The sequence below is a fragment of the Schistocerca cancellata genome, chromosome 7 (assembly GCF_023864275.1).
Source record: "Schistocerca cancellata isolate TAMUIC-IGC-003103 chromosome 7, iqSchCanc2.1, whole genome shotgun sequence".
In the NCBI taxonomy this organism is placed as follows: domain Eukaryota; kingdom Metazoa; phylum Arthropoda; class Insecta; order Orthoptera; family Acrididae; genus Schistocerca; species Schistocerca cancellata.
Genome location: NC_064632.1, coordinates 556,315,167 through 556,342,245, shown reverse-complemented (window position 1 = coordinate 556,342,245; position 27,079 = coordinate 556,315,167).

The window sequence follows — 27,079 nt, the reverse complement described above, 5'->3', positions numbered from 1 at the left end:
CGGTCCCGTGTTGTCCGGAGTGCTGTAACACGCTACTACGAGGCATACCTTTGAACAATCGTAAATGAAATGTTCTGGGCGCCCTTGTAGTAGTGTAAACGTTGGCCACAGTGATTCTGCGTGAAAAGCTTGGCTTTTGAAGCCAAATTCAATCGAATACGTTGTGTATTACGCGATGGTTTGACTGAAGTTTAATGGCGGATCTTGTGGCTTGATTTCGTAACTATTTCTTTCAAATTTAGTCGTCTACAGGAATTTCAAGTTTCTTGTGTTCGTTGCAGACCATTAAGAACCGCAAATAAATGACAGCTATCAAATTAGGGGGCCGCCTTCACAGTCACTATGTTTACATGTGATTCATCTTCCGGAAGACGATAACCGAATTTCGGAAACCGCGAGCTAAAGCTCACAACCGTTACAATGTGTATTTAAAGCAAACCTACTACCCATTCTTACGTGACAGGCGTGAAATTTGAATAGATATTATCTTTCAGATGGAGAAACACGCCTACCAACTTTACTATACGTCGCGCAACTACTTCTTGTTGTTCCGATTTTTTTTTTTCTTTCAGTGTATGTTGCCCGTCTGTACCCGGGAAAACGTTCTCTAAATTTGTATAGTAAACCTCTTTGTGATGGACAACACTTCTCTTGTAGTGTCTGGCATAGGAGCTTATCGAGCATCTTGGTAACGCTTTCGCGCTGACCAGTCGATCCCTTGACGACGTCACGGTGAGCTGTAGTGAAATGCTGGGAACAATTTGACCGAGGGTGCACAGACGTGGTTGACGCTGATAGGGAAGGGAGGCCAGCAACATCGACCCGGGGCGATCGAGGAATTGATTCACAGCAGTCGCAGATTTTACGATGATGAGGGCGCTCACGCAGCGATTCTCGCATGGCTGCATGACTGAGGAGTGGATCTCTTGAGAAACTTGTAATGTCAACGCGAATATTTTGTGTCGCCAGTGTATGGGACAGTGCTCGAGATTTATCAATTAACGAATGTTTTTTTCAAAAGTGACTTTTGACTGAGAAAAGACTTCTTACTATATTGTGAATTATTATTAGATTGTGAAATAACAATAATATGTTTTATTATTTTATAACGAGTTTCCTACAAAGAATAACCACATAACAAAAGGTAATACCACTAAAAGAGTGTATTGGCTTTGTATTGTCTGTGTAATTCTTCCTTCTTATGTTCTTCGTCTCTGTGTTGTATGAAGCAGATGAGATCGAAGATAAGCTGAGGTCTGTTCCTTTAAATATTGTAAAAGATAGTCATAAGTGGTCAAAGGAAAAATATAAGGTAAAATTTAAAATATGGGATTCTAGTGCACGGACTTTTATTTGTATCTAAATAACCAGCTAAGAATGTGATAAGTTTTGTGTCTGCAGCAGTCCAGACCGTCCTTTGTTTGCCGCCATCACGTGAGTGTATGGAGCGGCAATTTTAAACTGCAGAAATAATCAAACACTAATTCTTTCGATAGATATTGCAGTATTTGAACTCCGAGGAGAAGAACCCATAGGAATTTATTATTTTTCTATTGTAAAATAACATTCAGTAGAACAAGGTTAGACTATACGTAATGAAATAATTTTATGGCTGGTGCGTAAGATTAATTTTTCCAAAACTAATTCATCAGTGACTTTAAATAGAAATATTTACGACACTAGTGTCGTTATGGGTAGCGGTGGTGGTGTGATATATTAGTTATTTGGTGCATACATTTTAATGTCAAATATGGAATTATTGAAACTCGTTATGGTCGGGCTCAGCAGCACATAAATAAGAATAATCAGAGCTTATTTATTTCTGTCAAATAATACTGTTATTCTTGCTGCTACATTTTCATGTGTTCTACAATAACACATACACACCACAACAACAACATTAAAAAGAACTGCAAATTACCCATTACAAACTGAACAATTGGTAGATTGTTCTATGGACTTCATGACTATGTGGAAAAATAGTGTCATTATCTGTGTCACTTTCAAGTGCATTGCATGATCCAATAAAAGCGATTTGGCTTGTCACTATAACACGTAACTTACTTTTGAAGTCCCCTTGTGTATGTCTAACGTCTTCCAACGCAACTGCGCAGATACGCAGGACACACCACTGCACGCGTCCGCTGTTCCGTTTAGCAATTCACATGAACACACAAAAAGATACCGACTTACTATTTTAACCACTCTTAATCTTGGAGTTTTAATGGCCGTATTATCATGATCCTGTGGATTTCGTCATATTTATGTCTTGGAATGTACTTTTGCCACGCACATGTGACCTCCATTTGCCACACAGCTATGTGACAAGATGGTTATGAGCCGCCCTGCAACATCGACGTTAGTTACAGAATTGAAGCCTGTTGGGACACGTTTATATGCTGTAATTGACGATAATGTTTCTTGACTAGTTCAATACGACATATAATCGTCGTGTTATTTCGCTTTATGGCAAATGAAGATCGTACGCCGATGGCAAATTTTAAGACCACGGTGTAATCATAAATAAATCTCAAAAAAACTTAACTCCATCAGAACAGGCCTTGGAAGGCCCAACGGTACCGACCGGCCGCCGTGTCATCCTCAGCCCACAGACGTCACTGGATGCCGACATGGAGGGGCATGTGGATGTGGTCAGCACACTGATCTCCCTGCCGTTTGACAGTTTACAAGACCGGAGCCGCTACTTCTCAATCAAGTAGCTCCTCAGTTTGCCTCGCTGAGCGCGCCCCGCTTGCCAACAGCGCTCGGCAGACTGGATGGTCACCCATCGAAGTGCTCTACCCCAGCCCGACACGGTCTAACTTCGGTGATCTGATGGGAACCCGTGTTACCACTGCGGCAAGGCCGTAGGCGATAAATAAATCTACCACATGACAATATCCAAACATGTAAGGAACCTTACAATGAAGAATGACTGGAACAGTAGGTAGATGTCATTTTGTGTATTAAATAATCGGTGGCAGCTCTCGACAAGCAGTCGAGTACGAGTGAAGAATTTTATTCATACCGAGCTACATACGTTCAAGCATAGGGTGCCAATATCACAAGGAGGCAAATACAACAACACAAAACACTCACTGCACTAATTTGTGTAGGCAAATACAACAACACTCGCTACACTAATTTGTACGAAATGAGAAGTAGACGTGGAGTGTTGCTGTGGCAAACTGTTTGTTAAATGACGTGGGAAGGGAATAAAGTGGAAGAGGGCCCTTAAATAATCTTTTGGAAAGGAAGAGAGGAAAGCGGAGAGTGGGAGCAGATCTCTGAGCGTATTTTATGGGGATGGGGGACGGTCAGAGTTGCCTTGGGACACGACGAAAACGAGGATTCAGATGTAAGGTAGGGGGTATGTGTTGATTCAAGCACACCACAGTTCGAGGGCTGATAAACAGAGACGAGAGGGTAAATGTAGAAAATCCGAAGACGTTCAATGTGGGAGAGTGGGTGGGTACAGGGCGAGTAAATTATAAAAAGATCATAATAGATAGGAGAAAGAGGGGAGGTTAAAAAAATGGTTCAAATGGCTCTGAGCACTAACTTAACTTCTGAGGTCATCAGTCGCCTAGAACTTAGAACTAATTAAACCTAACTAACCTAAGGACATCTCACACATCCATGCCCGAGGCAGGATTCAAACCTGCGACCGTAGCGGTCGCTCGGTTCGAGACTGTAGCGCCTAGAACCGCACGGCCACTCCGGCCGGCAGAAGGGAGGTGGTTGACAGGTATAAAAGGCGAGCCAGAATGCATAGCGTTCGACAACTTGGAGTGAGTGGTAGAATTTTAGTACACCGAAAATGCGTGAGACATTCTCAAGAATGGTCAGCTTAAGGTTTTTCAGGAGCGGAGTATGGTTGATGGATGCACTCCAAATATTCGGCCGAATAGTTTTAATATTCTGTAGCCTTTTGTTTAATGGTTAGTAGGTGCATGAATTAGTTTTCAGTCGAGCATTAGTGCGAGAATTTGTTGGTGGTTAGTTAACCATATAGCGCCTTCGGAGAATTGAGGTAGAAGAGATGTAAGTGGAAGCTGCACTTGGTTCGTCCAACAGTTACTGCTTGTGTCTCGTAAATAATCATATTGAGGGGTCACTGGTTTCACTCGCAGGTAAAATGTTTGTGATGGAGTTGAAGAGGTCATCTGGATTTCTGAGGAGTGATTACGTTTGTATGAGACCCAAGGGTTATAGATTTAGCTATGGCTGTTGTTGTTGTGGTCTTCAGTCCTGAGACTGGTTTGATGCAGCTCTCCATGCTAATCTATCCTGTGCAAGCTTCTTCATCTCCCAGTACCTACTGCAACCTACATCCTTCTGAATCTGCTTAGTGTATTGATCTCTTGGTCTCCCCCTACGATTTTTACCCTTCACGCTGCCCTCCAATACTAAATTGGTGATCCCTTGATGCCTCAGAACATGTCCTACCAACCGAACCCTTCTTCTGGTCAAGTTGTGCCACAAACTTCTCTTCTACCCAATCCTATTCAATACTTCCTCATTAGTTATGTGATCTACCCATCTAATCTTCAGCATTCTTCTGTAGCACCACATTTCGAAAGCTTCTATTCTCTTCTTGTCCAAACTATTTACCGTCAATGTTTCACTTCCATACAAGGCTACACTCCATACAAATACTTTCAGAAATCCAGAATGAGATTTTCACTCTGCAGCGGAGTGTGCGCTGATATGAAACTTCCTGGCAGATTAAAACTGTGTGCCCGACCGAGACTCGAACTCGGGACCTTCGCCTTTCGCCGGCAAGTGCTCTACCATCTGAGCTACCGAAGCACGACTCACGCCCGGTACTCACAGCTTTACTTCTGCCAGTACCTCGTCTCCTACCGTCCAAACTTTACAGAAGCTCTCCGGTTCGTAGGAGAGCTTCTGTAAAGTTTGGAAGGTAGGAGACGAGGTACCCGCGAAAGGCAAAGGTCCCGAATTCGAGTCTCGGTCGGGCACACAGTTTTAATCTGCCAGGAAGTTTCACTTTCAGAAATGACTTCCTGACACTTAAATCTATACCCGATGTTAACAAATTTCTCTTCTTCAGAAACGCTTTCCTTGCCATTGCCACTCTACATTTTATATCCTCTCTACTTTGACCATCATCAGTTATTTTGCTCCCCAAATAGCAAAACTCCCCTACTACTTTAAGTGTTTCATTTCCTAATCTAATACTCTCAACATCACCCGACTTAATTCAACTACATTCCATTATCCTCGTTTTGCTTTTGTTGATGTTCATCTTATATCCTCCCTTCAAGACACCATCCATTCCATTCAACTGCTCTTCCAAGTCCTTTCCTGTCTCTGACAGAATTACAATGTCATCGGCGAACCTCAAAGTTTTTATTTCTTCTCCATGGATTTTAATACCTATTCCGAATTTTTCTTTTGTTTCCTTTACTGCTTCCTCAAAATACAGATTGAATAACATCGGGGAGAGGCTACAACTCCCTTCCCAACCACTGCTTCCCTTTCATGTCCCTCGACTCTTATATCTGCCACCTGGTTTCTGTACAAATTGTAAATAGTCTTTCGCTCCCTGTATTTTACCCCTGCCACCTTTAGAATTTGAAAGAGAGTATTCCAGTCAACATTGTCAAAAGCTTTCTCTAAGTCTACAAATGCTAGAAACGTAGGTTTGCCTTTCCTTAATCTTTCTTCTAAGATAAGTCGTAAGGTCAGTATTGCCTCACGTGTTCCAGTATTTCTACGGAATCCAAACTGATCTTCCCCGAGGTCGGCTTCTACTAGTTTCTCCATGCATCTGTAAAGAATTCGTGTTAGTATTTTGCAGCTGTGGCTTATTAAACAGATTGTTCGGTAATTTTCACATCTGTCAACACCTGCTTTCATTGGGATTGGAATTATTATATTCTTCTTGAAGTCTGAGGGTATTTCGCCTGTCTCATACATCTTGCTCACCAGATGGTAGAGTTTTGTCAGGACTGGCTCTCCCAAGGCCGTCAGTAGTTCCAATGGAATGTTGTCTACTCCGGGGGCCTTGTTTCGACTCAGGTCTTTCAGTGCTCTGTCAAACTCTTCACGCAGTATCGTATCTCCTATTTCATCTTCATCTACATCCTCTTCCATTTCTATAATATTGTCCTCAAGTACATCGCCCTTGTATAGACCCTCTATATACTCCTTCTTACCTTTCTGCTTTCCCTTCTTTGCTTAGAACTGGGTTTCCATCTGAGCTCTTGATGTTCGTACAAGTGGTTCTCTTATCTCCAAAGGTCTCTTTAATTTTCCTGTAGGCAGTGTCGATCTTACCCCTAGTGAGATAAGGCTCTACATCCTTACATTTGTCCTCTAGCCATCCCTGCTTAGCCATTTTGCACTTCCTGTCGATCTCATTTTTGAGACGTTTGTACTCCTTTTTTCCTGCTTCATTTACTGCATTTTTATATTTTCTCCTTTCATCAATTAAATTCAATATTTCTTCTGTTACCCAAGGATTTCTACTAGCCCTCGTCTTTTTACCTACTTGATCCTCTGCTGCCTTCACTACTTCATCCCTCAAAGCTACCCATTCTTCTTCTACTGTATTTCTTTCCCCCATTCCTGTCAATTGTTCCCTTATGCTCTCCCTGAAACTCTGTACTACCTCTGGTTTAGTCAGTTTATCCAGGTCCCATCTCCTTAAATTCCCACCTTTTTGCAGTTTCTTCAGTTTTAATCTACAGGTCATAACCAATAGATTATGGTCAGAGTCCACATCTGCCCCTGGAAATGTCTTACAATTTAAAACCTGGTTCCTAAATGTCTGTCTTACCATTATATAATCTATCTGATATCTTTTAGTATCTCCAGGGTTCTTCCATGTATACAACCTTCTATCATGATTCTTAAAACAAGTGTTAGCTATGATTAAGTTGTGCTCTGTGCAAAATTCTACCAGGCGGCTTCCTCTTTCATTTCTTAGCCCCAATCCATATTCACCTACGTTTCCTTCTCTCCCTTTTCCTACACTCGAATTCCAGTCACCCATGACTATTAAATTTTCGTCTCCCTTCACTATCTGAATAATGTCTTTTATTTCATCATACATTTCTTCAATTTCTTCGTCATCTGCAGAGCTAGTTGGCATATAAACTTGTACTATTGTAGTAGGGGTGGGCTTCGTATCTATCTTGGCCACAATATTGCGTTGACTATGCTGTTTGTAGTAGCTTACCCGCATTCCTATTTTCCTATTCATTATTAAACCTACTCCTGCATTACCCCTGTTTGACTTTGGGTTTATAACCCTGTAGTCACCTGACCAGAAGTCTTGTTCCTCCTGCCACCGAACTTCACTAATTCCCACTATATCTAACTTTAACCTATCCATTTCCCTTTTTAAATTTTCTAACCTACCTGCCCGATTAAGGGATCTGACATTCCACGCTCCGATACGTAGAACGCCAGTTTTCTTTCTCCTGATAATGACATCCGCTTGAGTAGTCCCCGCCCGGAGATCCGAATGGGGGACTATTTTACCTCCGGAATATTTTACCCAAGAGGACGCCATCATCATTTAATCATACAGTAAAGCTGCATGCCCTCGGGAAAAATTACGGCCATAGTTTCCCCTTGCTTTCAGCCGTTCGCAGTACCAGCACAGCAGGGCCGTTTTGGTTATTGTTACAAGGCCAGATCAGTCAATCACCCAGACTGTTGCCCTTGCAACTACTGAAAAGGCTGCTGCCCCTCTTCAGGAACCACACGTTTGTCTGGTCTCTCAGCAGATACCCCTCCGTTGTGGTTGTACCTACGGTACGGCTATTTGTATCGCTGAGGCACGCAAGCCTCCCCACCAACGGCAAGGTCCATGGTTCATGGGGGGGGGGGGGGGGGGCACAGAGTAAAATTGAGATGCCGGAATTGGACGACTAGTCCTCCGAACGGGCATCATTATTAGTAATATAAGACATTATGGCAGAGGCAGCATTGTATTCACCGTTCTTAATAACTGCCATGGACACCCCTGGGCCCAGGAAATGACCTTGGGGGGGGGGGGGGGTCTCTGCAGACATCATGAGACTCTGGCATAAAATGGGGGTGATACGCGATTACAAGAACTCAGCAAGAGAGTTCTCACAGCCTCTGTCACCTCAATTCTCGAACTTCCTACCTACACGTGGTGCCCCTGTTAAGCCGAGCAACTCAGCGGAAGGTTGGGTAACCAACCCCAGCGGGAAACTGAGTCGGTGAGCAGATAGGAGTGGAGGACAGTGGAAGGCAACGGGAAACCACCATTGAACTATCCCAAGAAAACCCCATGGCTTCGCTCAGCTCAAAATGTTCCGGAGTTTCAAGTTCCCCGATCGGATCTCCGGGGGGGAACCAGGTTGAGAGGAGCTTCACGAAGAGTAAGATGGTGCAAAGAGAGGCACTGCATACGAACATGGAATGTAAGATCCATGTATCAAGGAAAACTAGACATAGCGAAAAGACAAATGGAGAAAATTAACATCGACATATTGGGAATAACTGAAATGAGGTGGACTGGCATGGGAGAATTTGCTTCGGATGGCCATATGGCATGTTATTCTGGGCACGATAACAACAGAAGTAATGGAGTAGCCTTCATAGTTAGTGATAAAGTGAGAAAAGCTGTAATGGGATGCAAATATAAGAATGGTAGAATAATGTCCATCAGACTTCAAGGTCAGCCCCTCAGCATCACAGTAATTCAAGTTTATGCACCAACAACCGATGCTGAAAAGGAAATTATTAACCAGTTCCATGGAGATTTACAAGAATTACTACTGTCAACACCAAAAAAGGATATCGTCTTCATAGTTGGAGATTGGAATGCAAAAGTGGGAAATGAAGCTGTAGAAGGTATAACAGGGAAATATGGTCTTGGTACAACAAATGAAGCTGGACAGAGACTGCTAGAATTCTGCCAAGAAAATTCATTGATAATTACTAATACACTGTTTCAACTACCAAAACGACGCTTATATACCTGGACTTCGCCAGATGGCCAACACTGGAACAAATTGATTACATACTTTGTAATCAGAGGTGGAATAGCGCGGTTCAGTCAGCTACAACAAGACCTGGGGCTGACTGCGGATCAGATCATGAGGTCCTGATTGCAAAATTTCGGCTGAAACTTCAGAATGTAGCAAAAAGTATCCCAACTTGCAGATACGACCTTAACTCTATACCCTCCGACTATGCTGTAGAGGTACAAAACAGATTTAATGTATTACAGCTGGAGGACAAAAGCAGCTAATACTGTCAAGGAGGCCGCAGAGAAACACATTCCCAAGAAAAGGAACAGTAAGAAGGCTAGATGGCTATCAGTTGAGACACTGCAAGTTGCAGAAGAACGAAGGAAAGCAAAAATCAAGGGAGATATATCAGCTATGTTTGAATTAAATAAAGATTTTCAAAAATTAGCTAGAAGAGATAAAAATATATTCTTTAATGAACAGTGCAAGGAAGTTGAAGATAGTAACGGAATGGGGAAGACAAGAGATCTTTATAAGAAGATTAGAGAAATTAAAGGAAAATTCCAGGCAAAAATTGGAATGATAAAAGATAGAAACGGGAAAGATTTGAGTGAAGCAGAGGATGTTAAGGAAAGATGGGCAGAATATGTAGAAGACCTATACAAGAAAGAACTGCATCATGACAGGGCTCCTACTGCTAATGTTAATGTTAATTTAGAACTAGAGCCAGATATTTTGGAGAGCGAAATCCAGTGGGCCCTTGAAAATATGGCTGATAACAAAACTGGTGGACATGATGAAATACCAGCAGAATTGTTTAAAGTCGCTGGAAAGGATGCAGTGAAAGTGTTGCACTGAATATGTCAAAAAATATGGATCACGCAGCAGTGGTCGGAAGACTGGAAAAGATCAGTATTCATCCCCATTCCAAAGAAGAAAAGTTCTAAAGAATGCTCCGATTACCGAACAATCGCACTTATTTCACATGCTAGCAAAGTTATGTTGAAAATCTTACAAAATATACTTCGCCAATATCTAGAGCGAGAGCTACCAGAAGAACAAGCTGGATTTAGGAAAGGAAGAGGAACTAGAGATCAAACTGTTAACATTCGGTGGATTATGGAAAAAGCGAGAGAATTCCAGAAAGATGTGTACCTCTGCTTTATTGGCTACGCCAAAGCCTTTGACTGCGTCGATCACAACAAATTATGGAACGTACTGAAAAACATGGGTGTACCAGATCACCTCATTCATCTGATACAGAGTTTATACCTTGACCAAGAAGCCACGGTGAGAACTATGTATGGAACAACGAAATTGATAAAGATTCAGAAAGGGGTACGGCAAGGCTGCATACTGTCACCGTACTTATTCAATCTGTATGCAGAACATGTTATGAGGAATGCGAGGCTAGATGAAGGAGAAACAGGAATTAAAATAGTTGGAATAAATGTAAACAACCTCAAGTACGCGGATGATACGATCCTGTAGGCAGAAAGTGAAGAAGAATTGAGAACACTCTTACTGAAGGTGAAAGACGAAAGTGAAAAGGCCGGTCTTATGCTGAATGTGAAGAAAACGAAAAGTATGGCAACTAAACCTACCAATTCGTGGGACATAGCAGGAAAAACCATGGAGGTAGTGACCACATTCAGTTATCTCGGTTCCCAGATCTCTGCTGATGGCGACTGCAGCCATGAAATCCGGATACGCCTGTTGCTCGGTAGACAGGCGATGTCAAACCTTGACAAGGTTATAAGGTCCAGAGATATAACACTAGCAACAAAGAGCCGTATTGTGAGGGCTATGGTCTTTCCAGCTGTGATGTATGGACGTGAGACCTGGACCATTAGAAAGGCTGAACGGCGAAGAATTGACTCCTTCGAATTGTGGTGTTGGAGGAAACTTCTTAAGAGTTCCATGGACTGCAAAGGGAACGAACAGATCAATATTGGAGCAAATTAAACCAGATTTCTCCCTGGAAGGTCTAATGTTAAAACAAAAGCTGACCTACTTTGGACACACAACGCGAAGGCATGCCTCGCTGGAAAAAACATTAATGCTGGGGACGATTGAAGGAACTAGAAGAAGAGGATTCAGAGGATGAGATGGATCGATGGCATCACAGAAGCAATGTGTTCCAACCTGGAAGGTCTACGGGAGAAAGTGCAAGACAGGAAAAAGTGGCGTGATTTGGTTCATGGGGTCACGAAGAGTCGGAACCGACTAAACGAATGGAGAGAGAGAGACGGCACACAGAAAATTGAGATGCCTGAATTGGAAGAGTAGTCCTCCCAACCGGCATCATCATTATTAAGAATATAAGACATTATGGCAGAAGCAGCATTGTATTCACCGTTCTTAATAACTGCCATGGACACCCCACATGAGTAACATTATAATTAGGCTGATGTAATGCATAACCGATGCATTGGAAAGCAAATAATATATATTACACCGAAGATATTTTTTTTTTGTATTTTGTATTTAATACACGAATTTTTAAAACGTTTTCGTAACTGTCGAGTGCACTTTGAGACTAAGTTACGAATGAAATTTCTGGAACATGAAAAACTTTTAATGTTAAGTTAAAAGTAGTTACGGAAATGAGAACTTTTTCGCTTAGGTTCCCATCTAACTGACCAACTTTACCCACGACCTACTTTAATAATAAATACAACACTGCTTCGGTGCGTTACTTTTATAACGTACTATGCACTCATACCTGCTAAAGGAGGTGATCCACATGTCGCCCTCACGTGAAGGCAACACTGCACTCGTACCTGCGGCCTGCAGTGAGTACGAGGTCTTCCAAACATCTCAGAATCGTCTCGTACAGTTGGACAATTGTGTGCAATTCGCTCGCTCCAGTTTTTTAGCCGTACCATCGGCAGTTCCGCATACCTCACTGCTGAGATGAGCCCATGCGGAATAGATAGGAGAAAGAGGGGAGGTTAAAAAAATGGTTCAAATGGCTCTGAGCACTAACTTAACTTCTGAGGTCATCAGTCGCCTAGAACTTAGAACTAATTAAACCTAACTAACCGAAGGACATCTCACACATCCATGCCCGAGGCAGGATTTGAACCTGCGACCGTAGGTCAGGTCAACGAGGAGGCACCGCTTGACCTATCCGTCTGGAGCCATACTGGACGTCATCTCATACCAGCAGCAAAATATGGGGCAGCCGCGCCACGCCCGAATCATGTTACCCGAACACGGATTACGGGCGAAATTTGAGCCCAGTTAAAAGTTGATTCGTCGAAAAGTTAGCATTTCCATTACATCTGCACTCATTGGGACAATACTGCAAACTGAAGCCAGCCTCGGCTGGTAGCCACACATTCGTAGCTGTCTCACAAATACCTCGGGTGAGGAAACACTTTGCTATTAACACGCTTTCATTAGGTCACTTTCTTGACCGTTTGTTTGTTCGGTACAAATTTTGCAATTAGTTTTAAATTAACTTCCCAGTCAGCTATAGCCTTGAGCTTTCAGCGTAACTCAGAACTGGGTGACGATGCAATATTAGATCGCTGCCTTGTCTGCTGTGCCGCGGAGTGTACTTGTAGCAATGCCGTTTCCCCTTTTTCCTGCCCCACTCACGAATGGTTCACGGGGAGGATTGGTGGTAAGCAATGTATTGCTTTACTCAGGAGAAACTGAAATAAAACCTGCAATTTGCCACATGTGTCTGCTGTAAATTCATCAAAATGATTGAAATCGATAGAAAATTTCCACACCCAAGGCTAGAAATGAGAAAATAATTACTTAAATAAAACTCAGTTTTTAATATATCACGATTTTAAATCGTACTAGAAATTGTAAAATAATTTGTCTTACCTCCAAAATTCTAAACCCCAAATAGGTATTCTTGAAAATATGTCGTTGCGAACTTTTAATATCTATGAATTTACTCTTAAGATTTGAAACGAAAAACGTAATGCCCATACTGTACGTAATTTGGCACGAATATTTCACATACTTACTGTCATCTATCGCGTGCGCTCACGTTTTTCGTATTAAGTGAGGGTAGGACGTCAAAAGGGCAGACTTGGAGCAGGAGGAGGTACCACACAATATTTTAATTTCCACTGTCTATACTTTTACAAATAAATTCATTTTGTCGCATGACCAGGAAGGATACAGGATTCACACTCATAGCAGTAGAGGTTCAAAAACATGACAAAATAGTTTTTTTTTACATGCGAAATTTCATCATTTTTCCTTTACCATTGTTGTTATAGGTACACTTTTATTCATAAGTAAGAGAGATCCTTCGATGAATTTTGCACAGCATACAAACCATTACAGGTGTATGAAACTGTAGAATTTATTTATTTTATGAAAAAGTGAATGAGCTGTTACATTTTAAACTTAATGTTTAGAAAAAACTCAGATTTTATAGTTAATTATCTCAATTTTTACCGTAGTTTTTAATAGATTTGGAAAATTCTAGAGTTTCATACACCTGTAATTATTGTTCGTGTGCTGTGCAAAATTCACCGAAGAATCTCTGTTAGTTATGAATAAAATTGCACCTATAGCCACAAATGCAGCCAATAGTAAGTGAAAAAAAGATGACATTTCACACGTAAAAAATTATTTTGTTAAGTTTTTGAACTTCCACGACTATGAGTCTGAATCCTTCCTGGTCATGCTGACAAAGTTTTATGAATTTATTTTTAAAAGTATAGACAGTGGAAATTAAAATGTCCTGTGGTGCCTCTCCTGCTACAAGTCGGCCCATTTGACATCCTACCCCCCTTAAATCGTACAAGTATTTTCACAGCTGTCAAAAATTCACATTCACACATTTTCAGGACTACTTGTACGGGTCTAAGAATCCATAGGGAGTTACGAGAAACTGTTACATATTTTTTTGGCCAATTTAAAAACGTGGTATCTTAAAAATTTATTTTTATCTACATAATTACCATATAATTTCACCCGTGTCAGTTTCGGCTATTAATCTTGCTCGACCATGTAGAGTAGTTACATGTAACGGAAGGCCGACTACGACGACCATGATGTGCAATGGAGAGACTCACCTTCCCAACCTGCAAGGGATCCAGCTTCCTGCGCCGCTGAGGCTGTCGATTCCCACTCGACATGCTTCTGTGACTAATGACTGGCCACAGAACCGGAGCACTACGTTTTCGCAACGCAATCGGCGTCCTATAACAACACCAGAAGCTTCTGCCCAACCGCCGACACACGAGTCATATCCGCACCTCTGTCAAATCTCTCTACGGTTCTACTCATTTGCTACAATTCTCGGCGAGAGCGCTCCACTCGTGATGTGCTTCGTTCAAAAACTACACTCCTTTGTCGGCGGTATCTGTGACGTAAACAGCCCTTCTGGAGCAGTCGGTGTGTCGTACCAGAGCGCTGAATGGCGTGCGGTTGTGAGCGGACGCGCCGGTTGCGTGGACATTTAACGACTGGAGCAGCCGCTAAGCCGCCCTCACAACGGCCACTGCGACACTGCGGACCTGGCTCACGGACACCGCTTGCAGGTTCCGGATCCGCTAAAAGCTCATCGCGTGTCTATGCGCCGCGGGGACCCTCATGTACACGGGAATCTGTCCATTTATCTAATGGGGCGGGACAGTGGCTATCGCTTCGGCGAACGGATAGCACATCTGGTCACCGAAAGGTCGCCCACTGAGATTGAAAAGGCCGGGATTTCTTGAAAGCCGTGTTCTCTCTCTCTCTCTCTCTCTCTCTCTCTCTCTCTGTGTGTGTGTGTATGTGTGTGTGTGTGTGTGTGTGTGTGTGTGTGTGTGTGCGCCCCAGTTAATGACTACCGCACATCAGAAAAGCAAGAAATATGACACAGGCGACATTCCATGACTCTTCAAAGAGATACATGCTGTCAGGTGTAAATGTGAACATCACACAACAGTCAGTTGGAGAAGTTATGTTGGCAAAATGCTGACACGCATTATACTGTGTGATGAAAAACATGAAGCAGCCAGGAGGAAACGAAATATCAAACTTCGCGGGTAAGACTGTATGTGATGTTATTTCTGTGATTACAATATGGAGTTAAATTTAAAAAGAAGTCTGCTTATCAGAATAACGCTGAACCTCTTGTGACCTGGATACGTGCACTGATTCTGTACGGAAGGGTATCACAAATCTGTTATATCCTCTCCGAAGCAGACTGGCGAATGACTGCTGAAAATGGTCGTTGATATCCTGGATAGTGGCATTGGGATGGAGTTGATGCCACACCTCGTCCCTTGCGTGTTCTGTCGGGGACACATCTGGAGTTGCTGCATCAAGCAGACAGCTGGTAGTGCCGTGAGCACTGTCCCGCTGAAAATGGCAACACTATACTCTCGCACGAGAGGTAACGCACGTGAACGCAGATGGTCCGTGACATACGCTTGTGCCGTCAGAGTTCCCTCGATCCTCACCAGCTGCGACCTTATGTCATACCCGATGGCTGCCCACTCCATGACGCCACGAGGAATACCGCTGTGGCCGGCCGGGGTGGCCGAGCGGTTCTAGACGCTACAGTCTGGAACTGCGCGACCTCTACGGTCGCAGGTTCGAATCCTGCCTCGGGCATGGATGTGTGTGATGTCCTTAGGTTAGTTTGGTTTAAGTAGTTCTAAGTTCTAGGGGACTGATGACCTCAGAAGTTAAGTCCCATAGTGCTCAGAGCCATTTGAACCATTTGAATACCGCTGTGCCTCTATGAAGTATTACAAGAATGGGACCTCTTCACAAGTCGTCGTCGTACTCGCTGACGGTGGCATTCGGGGTAGTTCAGAACCGCGACTCATCACCGAACACAACCGACGACGCCATTCATCGGCCGTTCATCCTTCCCTGTCACGGCAGCAGTCCAAACGGAGCCGTCTGTGTTGTGGAGTTAACAGCACTCTTCGCATGGGATGGTCATTCTCTAATCCAGTTGCCGCTGGTCTCCGACCAATGGTCCGGGAGTCCATTATTTGTCCTCGAATGACGGGCACAGAAGTGAAGGCGTTACGGTGTACTTGGTGCACAATTCGACGATCCTACTTTGTCGTCGACCGCAACCTTGATGACGAGTATGCCTGCAGTCACTTTCTCTAGCTGTCCAAAATCTGGCCACTGTCACATTTGAAGGTCCTACAAATCTGGTTACATTTCACAGTTCTACCATCCGAACAAGCGGAGACCCACCTAGAGGCCCCTTTCAATTCCGTCAGGTTCTGATATCGCTGTCTGACACGAATACCTGGCCCCTCCAACCCTTCAGAGTAATCATTCAACAACTAATGCTCTTGACGCCCCTTACGTAACCTACCAGGCCTGGTAACAACACTAAACACGAACATCAGTGCAATTTTGTCATATGGTGACCTGGTTGGAGACCGTGGCTGTTATTTGAATAAAGGAACTGAAAGTAAATTTGTGGTTGGTTGCTGTTTCAACACCATCAACATTAATGCAGTCTAGTGACCGTTCTATCTGTCACGAAGAATTTCAACTCTATAATCATTTACGTAACCGCCGATGGTGTGCACCTGATCGAAGTTACAGCACTATCCCACCATCTCTTCTGGGAAGCTCACTTTTGTTGTCACGCATTGTACTTACAGAAGAGCGGCAAGATTGGCTGAAGGTGATCCCGAAGGAGAGTAGTTTGGGTTCCAGAGAAATGGTAGGAACGCGCGAGGTAATACTGACCCTAAGATTTATCCTAGAACTTAGACTGAAAAAAAGGCAAATCAATGTTTACAACATTTTTAGATTTAAAGACAGACTTTGGGAATATTGATTGGAATACATTCTTTGAAATTATCAATTTAGGAGGGATAACATACAACGAGTATAAGGTTGTTCACGACTTGTGCTGAAACCAGACAAGCTTTAACAGTCGAAGAACATGAGAAGGGGATGAGCGTTGGTTGTAGGGTATTCTCCATGTTATTCGACCAGTACGTTGAGCAAGCAGTAAATCAGACCAAAGGGAAATTTCTAAAGGGAATGTGGGTTCTGGGGAAAGATATAAAAATTTCCAGGTTTATCGATGCCGTTATGGTCTTGGCTATGGCAAAGGTCTTTTAAACGTCAGTTGAATGGAACATATGGCGTCATAAGAACAGGTTGTGAGACGACTATCAACAAAATGAAACAAAGGTAATGGACTGTGGTGGAAATAAGTGAGATGATAGGGAAGGGATCAGTTTAGAAAATGAAATATTAGAAGTGGTAGGTACGGCAGTGCCTCAGCGTCGAACACCAGTGACCTAACCACGGTTAAATAAGTTGAAGTTTTATCCAGCTGTCGACTTTCATGCCAGCGCCAGCGACAAGATGTATCGTCATTCCAGTCACGAGACACACCCAACTACCTCGTCCGTCATACTGTCAGTCCCTCCTCCACCAAAGCGGAGAACTCCAGTGGCTAGTGATTTACGGGTACCGAGTTAGCGCCTCACCTACGACAGTGTTTACCCTAAAATAATATAAATGCACATCCGTAAAACATGCACTGGAAACATTCCAAGTGCGTGTTGTTTATGGCCGGTGGTACTTTAGAATGTTCACTTTTCTTGCCTGTTCTTCAAAAAATGGCTCTGAGCACTATGGGACTTAACTGCCGAGGTCATCAGTCCCATAGAACTTAGAACTACTTAAACCTAACTAACCTAAGGACATCACACACGAATCTGCGACCGTAGTGGTCACCCGGCTCCAGGCTGTAGCGCCTAGAACCGCTCGGCCACTCCGGCCAGCGCCTGTTCTTCGATTTCAGCTTCGATCCGTTAGATTACGCCGGACCATGTGAACCAAATGCATTTCCTCAATGGACGAAACACTACACAATGCGTAGGTAGGTGATAACAAAATTAAAAAAAACGATAAGAAAAAAGAATAAACAGTATGTTACGGTGAAAGGCTCTAAGTTATTGCAGGGAACTCTTCTGCAGAATACACGCGGTGTTTCACAAGAAATCCTTCCAACGAAGAGATGAAAGTCTGGGTTGAATGACGCAAATTTTTCTGTTCTGTTCTGCTGGGAACCTGTTGATAATGAAACGAGGAGAATAGAGCAGGCCTTGCTGTAAAACGGTTATGAAAGAATTTTCGAAGTGACAGTCGTTTCTCCGTGTAGAGTGGACGAGGCAGTTGCTTTTGAAAGAATTCGTAGCATCAACAACAAATCCCGTGCGGCATCGTCTATAGGAATGGCAGAGTTAGGATTCCTAGACGCTTGAACAACGCCCTGCACAAATTTTTCGATCTCGCACCGCATATCGTTTCCGGCTCGCGCTATTCTGGTCTAAGTAGGCCTACATGCAATGTGAATTCACACAATGTGACGCTGTGTGAGCTATTTCTGTGAAAGTATGCAGGGTAGAAACACGTGTCAGCCAAGCTCCGCGTTCTGGCCATGACGCGCCAGTCGGGACCAACCGACCGCCGTGTCGTCCTCTGCCAATGGCGTCACTGAATGCGGCACGTGGTCAGCACGCCGCTCTCCCGGTCGTCGTCGTTTTTCTCGACCTAGGAACCGCAGCTACTCAGTCGACTACCTCCTCAGTTCGACCCACGACGCCGAGTGCACCCCGTACCAGTCCTCCCACCACGCATGAATCCCTGGCAGCACCGGTAATCGAACCCGGGTCCTCCCTTGGCAGCCACCTGCGCTGACCACTCGGCTACGGATGCGGACGGATGTCACAGCTGGAGGAGACTATTCTGATCGTAAAGACAACAGCATACAGTGTCACAGCCTGTATGGGATACTTCCAAGAGAGGCTTTCATCAATCTGAACTCTTACTGTTGTGTTCTGTGCAAAGACTGGGTTGCCGCAGCGCTCCACGCTGACTGAGGTCAAAAAACACCACTTCTCATATATTTTAAATTTTGGAACATCAGAGTGAAGCACAGCTTGGCAAAAAGACCATGCACCTTCTACTAACGCATGTTTGAAAGATTTTGTCTATGGTTTAGCACATGAATGCAACGAAGTAGCGGGGAACCAGCAGAACTGAAAAATGCAATGCGTAAAAAAAAAAAAAGAAAAGAAACGGGCAGTGACGAGTGGGACATGCGATCTGAATGTTCCGTACCATATTAATTATGTGTGTAGACAGTTCTTCCATCCCGGGAATCTCTACGCTTTCTGCCGGTTATCGACATTGATACTGGTGAGATAACGGTCTCGGGAAATCTAAGACTTTCGAGAATGTTTTAATTTTCGTTTTATAGTCGGATAAAAAAAAGCACTCCGTCTTCAGGCCACGGGTGGCCTACGGGGAGCATCCGACCGCCGTGTCATCCTCAGTGGAGGATGCAGATAAGAGGGGCGTGGGGTCAGCACACCGCTCTCCCGGTCGTTATGATGGTATTCTTGACCGAAGCCGCTACTATTCGGTCGAGTAGCTCCTCAATTGGCACCACGAGACTGAGTGCACCCCGAAAAATGGCAACAGCGCATGGCGGCCTGGATGGTCACCCATCCAAGCGCCGACCACGCCCGACAGCGCTTAGATTCGGTGATCTCATGGGAACCGGTGTTTCCACTGCGGCAAGGCGGTTGCATTAATAGGCAAATAAAAAGATGAAATTTTTTCGTTTGGTTTCAGATTTACCCTTTCCAGAGTTTTTTCTTGCCTTGTAATTGCGTCTTGCCAAAATTCATGATGCTATGCCTACGGGAATTACCCTATAAGTTTTGATGACTGAGTTTGCGAGTTTCAAAATACGTGACACAAATGGCGGTATCTTTTGATTGCACTGACGTAGAAGTGTCAATTTTTTAGAACGCCAAGGGACCGTTGGCCTTGATGTATGACATAGATTTCATCTTATTACGTCTACCAGCTCCTGAGAAAAAGGGTTTCGTACAGTCGGACAGACAGACGGACGGACGGACGAAGAAGAACAAAGTGATCCTAGAAGGATTCTGTTTTTTCCAAGTGAGGAACAGACCCTAAAAATAGCACACTGAACGTTTTCCATTTCCAACATTCGATTGTATCCCAAGGACTGCTGCTTCAAGACGATTGGCGAATTCGCTGTGAAGCAGCAGTAGTCAGTGAGCATAATAATGCATTTGACTGTTTTCTAAAAATTGTCTTAAATGGTTAATTATATTATTTTATGCTTCTAACAAGCTTTTTCCTCTTGCATTTCATTATTCTTTTACTTAAAAAAATGAAATTCAAACAATTTGAACGGCCGCTAAAACGCTACATTCGAGTCATGTGATGGATGTGACGTCACTGGCTAGTTCGCAGCTCCTACCGTCATAATGCTAATCCAGAGTGACGTCTTGTTTTGGAACTTACGTTTCGGAAAATGGGTTACAAATGACGTGTAGTACCATACTGTACGAATATATCTACAAAAACTCCTGAAAACTTGTTTTCGTGTGTTCCAGATAATGCGTAAAATGTGGTTGCACTGTACCGGCAAATTGCCACCACGTTGACGCACAAGTTCACTAACTTAATTAGAAATGCGTTGCACTGTGAACTTAACATTAACATATCTGCGAAACATATACTCTGACACTGTTACAACGAAGGATAGCGCCATTCTGAATTATTCTGTAGTTCAGTTGCTACAGCGAAAAACAGTCTAATTTTGATACGTTCCTTGGGGTGGTGGTGGCGGGGAGGGGGGGGGGGTATCCACCGGGGGGGGTCGAACCGCACAACAACCCTGAAAGAATGGTTCGGTGTGGGGTGGCGGAGGGGTGAAGTGGACTGCGATAGTCGTCGTGGGGTTGTGGACCACTGCGGCTGCGGCGGGGACGGAGCCTCTCCGTCGTTTCTAGGCCCCCAGTTACCATACAATACAATACAATACAACCCGAAAGAACATTTTAACTTATTTCTAAAGCGATTCGACAGTCCTCTCACATGAAAACGAAATCACCATTAAAAAACTTCACCACACCGATCACAAATAGGATATTATTGTTTTCCTTGCTGTTTCATGCGCTTCCATTTGCAATCGCTGTTCACACACGTCACGTTCACAAAGATATTTTTAAGTTAACGTGACCACACACTTTTTACTTTATTAAAAGCAGCGTTTTTTCATCTTCGTACTGTGTAGCTAGGATCCTTATTGTTTAAACTTTTGCAGTTTCATCATCTTACATAAAGATGAAGTAAGTCTGCTACAGACGCTAACGTTAGTTTACACAAACATCACAGCCCCTGCGTTTGTGGCACTTGAATGTTGTACACGCTTTATATATCTCTGTATAACCTCATTGCCCTACACCTCGTTGTGCTGGAGAAGCATAGTTATACCTTCACTACTAGCAATGCTTTCCAAAAAAGCGAACTGTCTGACCGCAAAGGAAATGCATTTATCCTGTGTTGTCCGTTTCTCAGACTAAGACGAATGTCAAGCTACTACAATCGGTTCTTGCTAACGCTGTTTTCGTACTTCGTGTAACACTTATAAAAATTTATGACCTTCCCAGGATTCAAACACGTGATTTCTTACACTGCCGTCGAATGGGCTGTCCATTGCGCCACGGAACGCATGACGCGTGCAGAGTGTCTGCTGAGTGTGTTCCATAGAAGGTAAGCATTAAGTTTTACCAAGAACAGTTTGTGCTTTGGGTCGTAGCTCATGAGTGATAGTCGACAATCTATTTATAACATACTGATTCATTTGCAAAAGATCTGTAATTACGTAGTTTTGAGCGAGTTTAATGGTGTTGCAGGGAGCAGGGAAAAGAATATCCGTCGTTGCACATTTCGCCGCTGTAAACGAGTGGAGCATGAACGCATCAACTTTCGCAAGCCTTCTACTATCAGCGTTCACAAACTTACTTTCTATTGTTACTGAAAAGCTGTAATTGCGTCTTCCATCACTAAAAAATTAAACTGTTTGGAGTAAGAGTACGTAAAAGCGTCGCCTCTTCGGCTAACGCTACTACAAAACACAAGCATACGAGGTGCGACAATGAAGTAATGAGACTTATTTTCTTTGCAAGATCTGGCAACCCTTCAGGCTTGCGTAGGCACGATAACTTTGACCTTGGTCTATAAGCTGCTTCTAGTCCAAGCGGCGCATGGATGCAACTGCTCAGTCGTGAGTTGTGCTGTAATAAGTTAACCCGTGTTTGTGTCTCTCGTCACTGAAATGGAACTGCATAATATTGCAAAACAGTATGCCATTTCTTTTTCCGTTAAACTGGGTGAAAACGCGATGACAACTTTCCGTAAGCTTCAGAAGGCTTTTGGAGAGGAGGTTTTGTGAAGAGCTCAAGTTTCGTTGGCATAAAATGTTTAGTTAACGCAGAACGAATGTTGAAAATGAAGACCGCAGTGGAGGACCATCAACCTCACGGACGGATGTCAACTTCGCCAGGGTGGCTGAACTCTTACGATCTGATCGAAGATTATCCGTGAAAGAACTGAACATCAATCTAGAAACGGTTCGTCTAATAATAACTGAAGATCTTTGTATGACAAAGATTTGTGCAAAAATGGTCCCAAAAAATCTCACACGACAAGAGCGAGAAACACGGAAAAATGTGGCAGCCGATCTGTTAGGGCAAACGGAAATCATTCCAGAATTGTTGAGCCGTGTTATCACTGGTGATGACAGTTGTATTTTTTCAGTACGATCCAGAGACAAAACGCCAAAGTTCGCAATGGTGCTCAAACGGATCACCCAGACCAAAAAAAGCTCGCATGTCAAAGTCAAAAGTAAATGCATGCTTGTATGCTTCTTGGATTCCAAGGGAATTGTTCATAAAGAGCGGGTGCCTCCTGGACAAACAGTTAACCAATATTACTACAAAGAAATTTTAGAAAGACTTCGTAAAAGAGTTCTCCGTGTCCGGGCCAACATTGCTGATAATTGGATTCTGCATCACGATAATGCGCCATCCCATACTGCTCTGTCAGTACAGCAATTTTTAACCTCAAAACAAATTTCAGTACTACCGCAGCCACGTTATTCACCAGATATCGCTCCTTGCGACTTTTTTCTATTTCCAAGAGTCAAAACGGCGATCAAGGGACACCATTTTCAAACAACACAAGACGTCAAAAAAGCTGTGACGAGGGTCTTGGAGGATATTACAGAAGATGAATTGCAGAAATGTTAGAATCAATGGCAGAAGCGCTGGAAAAAGTGTGTGCAGTCAGAAGGGAACTATTCTGAAGGAGACAACACTAAACTTGACTAAAACGGTAAGCAACATTTTTTTTTTTCACATCAGTCTCATTACTTTATTGTCGCACCTCGTAGCTTCGTCTTACTCCCAGCCTGTAATGTCACCAGAGCGTCAAGCAATAACAAAGCGTTTTCGATTGCGTTAACATATCCTTATATTTAATGATTTTTAAGCTTTAATTAAAAAAAACATTTTGTGAGAACATTGACCGTAAATACAGGGTTATTACAAATGATTGAAGCGATTTCACAGCTCTACAATAACTTTATTATTTGAGATATTTTCACAATGCTTTGCACACACATACAAAAACTCAAAAAGTTTTTTTAGGCATTCACAAATGTTCGATATGTGCCCCTTTAGTGATTCGGCAGACATCAAGCCGATAATCAAGTTCCTCCCTCACTCGATGCAGCATGTCCCCATCAATGAGTTCGAAAGCATCGTTGATGCGAGCTCGCAGTTCTGGCACGTTTCTTGGTAGAGGAGGTTTAAACACTGAATCTTTCACATAACCTCACAGAAAGAAATCGCATGGGGTTAAGTCGGGAGAGCGTGGAGGACATGACATGAATTGCTGATCATGATCTCCACCACGACCGATGCATCGGTTTTCCAATCTCCTGTTTAAGAAATGCCGAACGTCATGATGGAAGTGCGGTGGAGCACCATCCTGTTGAAAGATGAAGTCGGCGCTGTCGGTCTCCAGTTGTGGCATGAGCCAATTTTCCAGCATGTCCAGATACACGTGTTCAACCGTTTCTTCGCTCACTGCAGGCCGACCCGTTGATTTCCCCTTACAGAGGCATCCAGAAGCTTTAAACTGCGCATACCATCGCCGAATGGAGTTAGCAGTTGGTGGATCTTTGTTGCACTGTTATGACTGACTGATGCGAGTGCATTTCAAGCACGACATACGCTTTCTCGGCTCCTGTCGCCATTTTGTCTCACTGCGCTCTCGAGTGCTCTGGCGGCAGAAACCTCAAGTGCGGCTTCAGCCGAACTAAACTTTATGAGTTTTTCTACGTATCTGTAGTGTGTCGTGACCATATGTCAATAAATGGAGTTACAGTGAATTTATGAAATCGTTTCAATCATTTGTAATAGCCCTGTACAATTTAAATGTTAGAATGAAACAGCAACAATAATCTGCACCATATTTTTAACAAAGGAAAATAGCCTATCCTCTCGCCGCCTTCTCGCGACGACTTGGCAGCCTGAAAGCCGTAGTGTGCTTGGTTCCATTGTTTCACATGTAGTATTAAAACGCAAGGGAACGTGAGACTGCGATTTGGCGCTCGTAAATCGCTCGCCGGCATCGAAGCTAAGGCACGGAGAGCTGGCTGGCTACGTACCCCGTCGGGCATGAGGCGGATGTCCTTGCCGGCGACGGAGAGCAGGAGCCGCAGGATGCTGGTGGCCGTGCCCGTCTGCCGCATGGCGACCAGGTGCACCGCCGTCTGCTGCCGGGGCTGCAACACACAGTGGACGGTGACGTCACACGCCGTCCTCCGTCTGCGAGCCGAGGCTCAACACTGCTGCACGTGCCAGCAACCACCTGCTTGCCTCTACCTGGTATGCTTGAGAACATGTTTACGTTACACCGTAACTGCAACTATCAGTCATTTGCAACACTAGAAGGGTTCCAAAAAAATGAATCCACTGTTTAAAAGACCATAACTGGCAAAGTAATTGACGGAGTTGTCTCATCTTTGGTAGTGTGATAGTTTGTAGTTCTGGCAATCGACACACAAGCGTTGTATTGCGTTGTTTTGTTTTGTCAGATGACAGTCTCCAGATAGTCAATGTTTTGTTCTTAGTTGCACCTAGTTACCAGAGTAAACATGGCTGTTGCAAGGGTTACATTCGATGAAAGGAAGTCAGCTTTGAAGTGGTATTTTAAATACGAAAACATTAATGAGGTTCGACGGCAATGGCGGAATGAGTATCAGACAGAGCCACCGACACGTTTAACGATTCGTCGCATTCGAGACAGATTTGAAGCCGAAGGCTGTGTTAAAGATGTACACAAACAACGATGTGGACGACCTGTAACAGTAACAATTCCAGCTAACTCCCGTCGTGTGTTACAACAATTCACGTCTGTGAGACGGTGTGCCCGTGAAACTGGAGTGAGTCGCTCAAGTGTTCGGCGAATTTTGAAGACAGCAAAGTGGAAGTGGTACATCCCACGATTGCTACACGCAACAAACGAGGACGACCCTGATCGTAGAATGGAGTACTGCGAGTGGTTTACTAATATGGAGCGCAACGATGAAGAGTTTTGCAGAGATGATTGTGTGGTCTGATGAGGCACAGTTCAAACTCAATGGTACAGTAAATCGCCACAATTGCATCTACTGGGCCGCCGAAAATCCGAACGTCCACGTAGGCAAAGCCTTGAATTTGCCAGGAGTAAATGTGTGGTGTGGGTTGTCTTACCGGGGCTTCATTGGGCCATTCTTCTTTGACGGCACAATTATCGGTGAGGTGTACCTTCAGAAGCTTCAGACATCCATATTACCTGCCACCCGAGACTTGTATGGAGACGGAAGAGTTAACTTTAAACAAGATGGTGCCCCAGCCCACTACCAAAATCGTGTTAGGGCGTATCTCGACGAAAATCTACCAGTAAGATGGATAGGCCGTAGAGGTGCTGTGGAGTATCCACCACGTTCCCCAGACCTAACTCCTCTGGACTTCTACCTGTGGGGAACACTAAAGGACGACGTTTATCGACAAAAGCCACGCACATTGGATGAACTTCGAGTATCCATCGTCCATTCATGTGCAAATATCCAACTGAACACGTTGCAATAAGTATTTCGTGCTGTAGTTCGGCAACATCGTTTGTGGAGGATGTTAATGGTGACCATTTCGAACACCTACAGTGGTTCTTTAAGTTGGACTTTAAGCTACACTTTCACCAAAAATGAGACAACTCCGTCAATTAGTTTGCAAGTTATGGTCTTTTAAACATTGGATACATTTTTTTTTGGACCCCTCTGTTTGCAACAGGCAGTGGCAGCTCATGAGTCTACACTTTGCGTGTTCATGAATTTTCTGATTCAGATAAATTTGAGAGAGAGAAATTAGTAGTAATCTGTGTATAACAGTTACGCTTACCAACAAGTTTTTACAACTACAGGCACTGCCAATAATAATAACAGTAGTAATAATAAGATAAATAACTGTGCTAGCCACTGCGCCACCTCGCTCGGTCAACATAACCCATGTTTACACTGCACACGAAAGCCGATTCCTGCACAGCAAGCAACCAACTCTAGACACAAACTGCCGTTTGCGTAAATGATTAAACTCAAGTACTAATGTCTACTAACGTGGTCACGTGACTAGAATACAAATGAGGTGGTGAGATCTGTAAGAGGCTCAAGCACCCAGTCGTCGATTCCACTTTTAAGTGAGTATCAGAGGAACGATTGACACAGCTTTTCGTGAATTTTCATGTATACAGTGTGGATCTACAGCACAGACAGACCTGACGCAACATGAGACCAATAGATTTCAGAATCATGAATAAATGCCACTTACTCACAATCGACGGTGATGTGCTTTGGGCCCTTATGATTCTCACCGCCTCAACTGGATTACTGTACGATATGCTGCCAGGAGAGGTAGTTGGCTGAAGCTGTCGCCCTCCCTCCCCCCTCCCCCACACCCTCTTCTCGCAGCAAAAAATGTCTTTACACACTGAGCAAGCGTCTTGCCACTCCACACTGAGGCATCAGTTCAGAACCAGTTCATAGGGAGCGAGAACATGTAACGGGTATTGACTAGCTGCAAGAGTGGACCCAGAACTATTTGCCGTGAATCTCAAAACTATTTCCCACGTTCACGTGCTGTGTACATTTTTCATTGAGATGGTAGCAAATATTGACTCACCACACTGCCATTCGTATTTCTTCTCAATAAAGT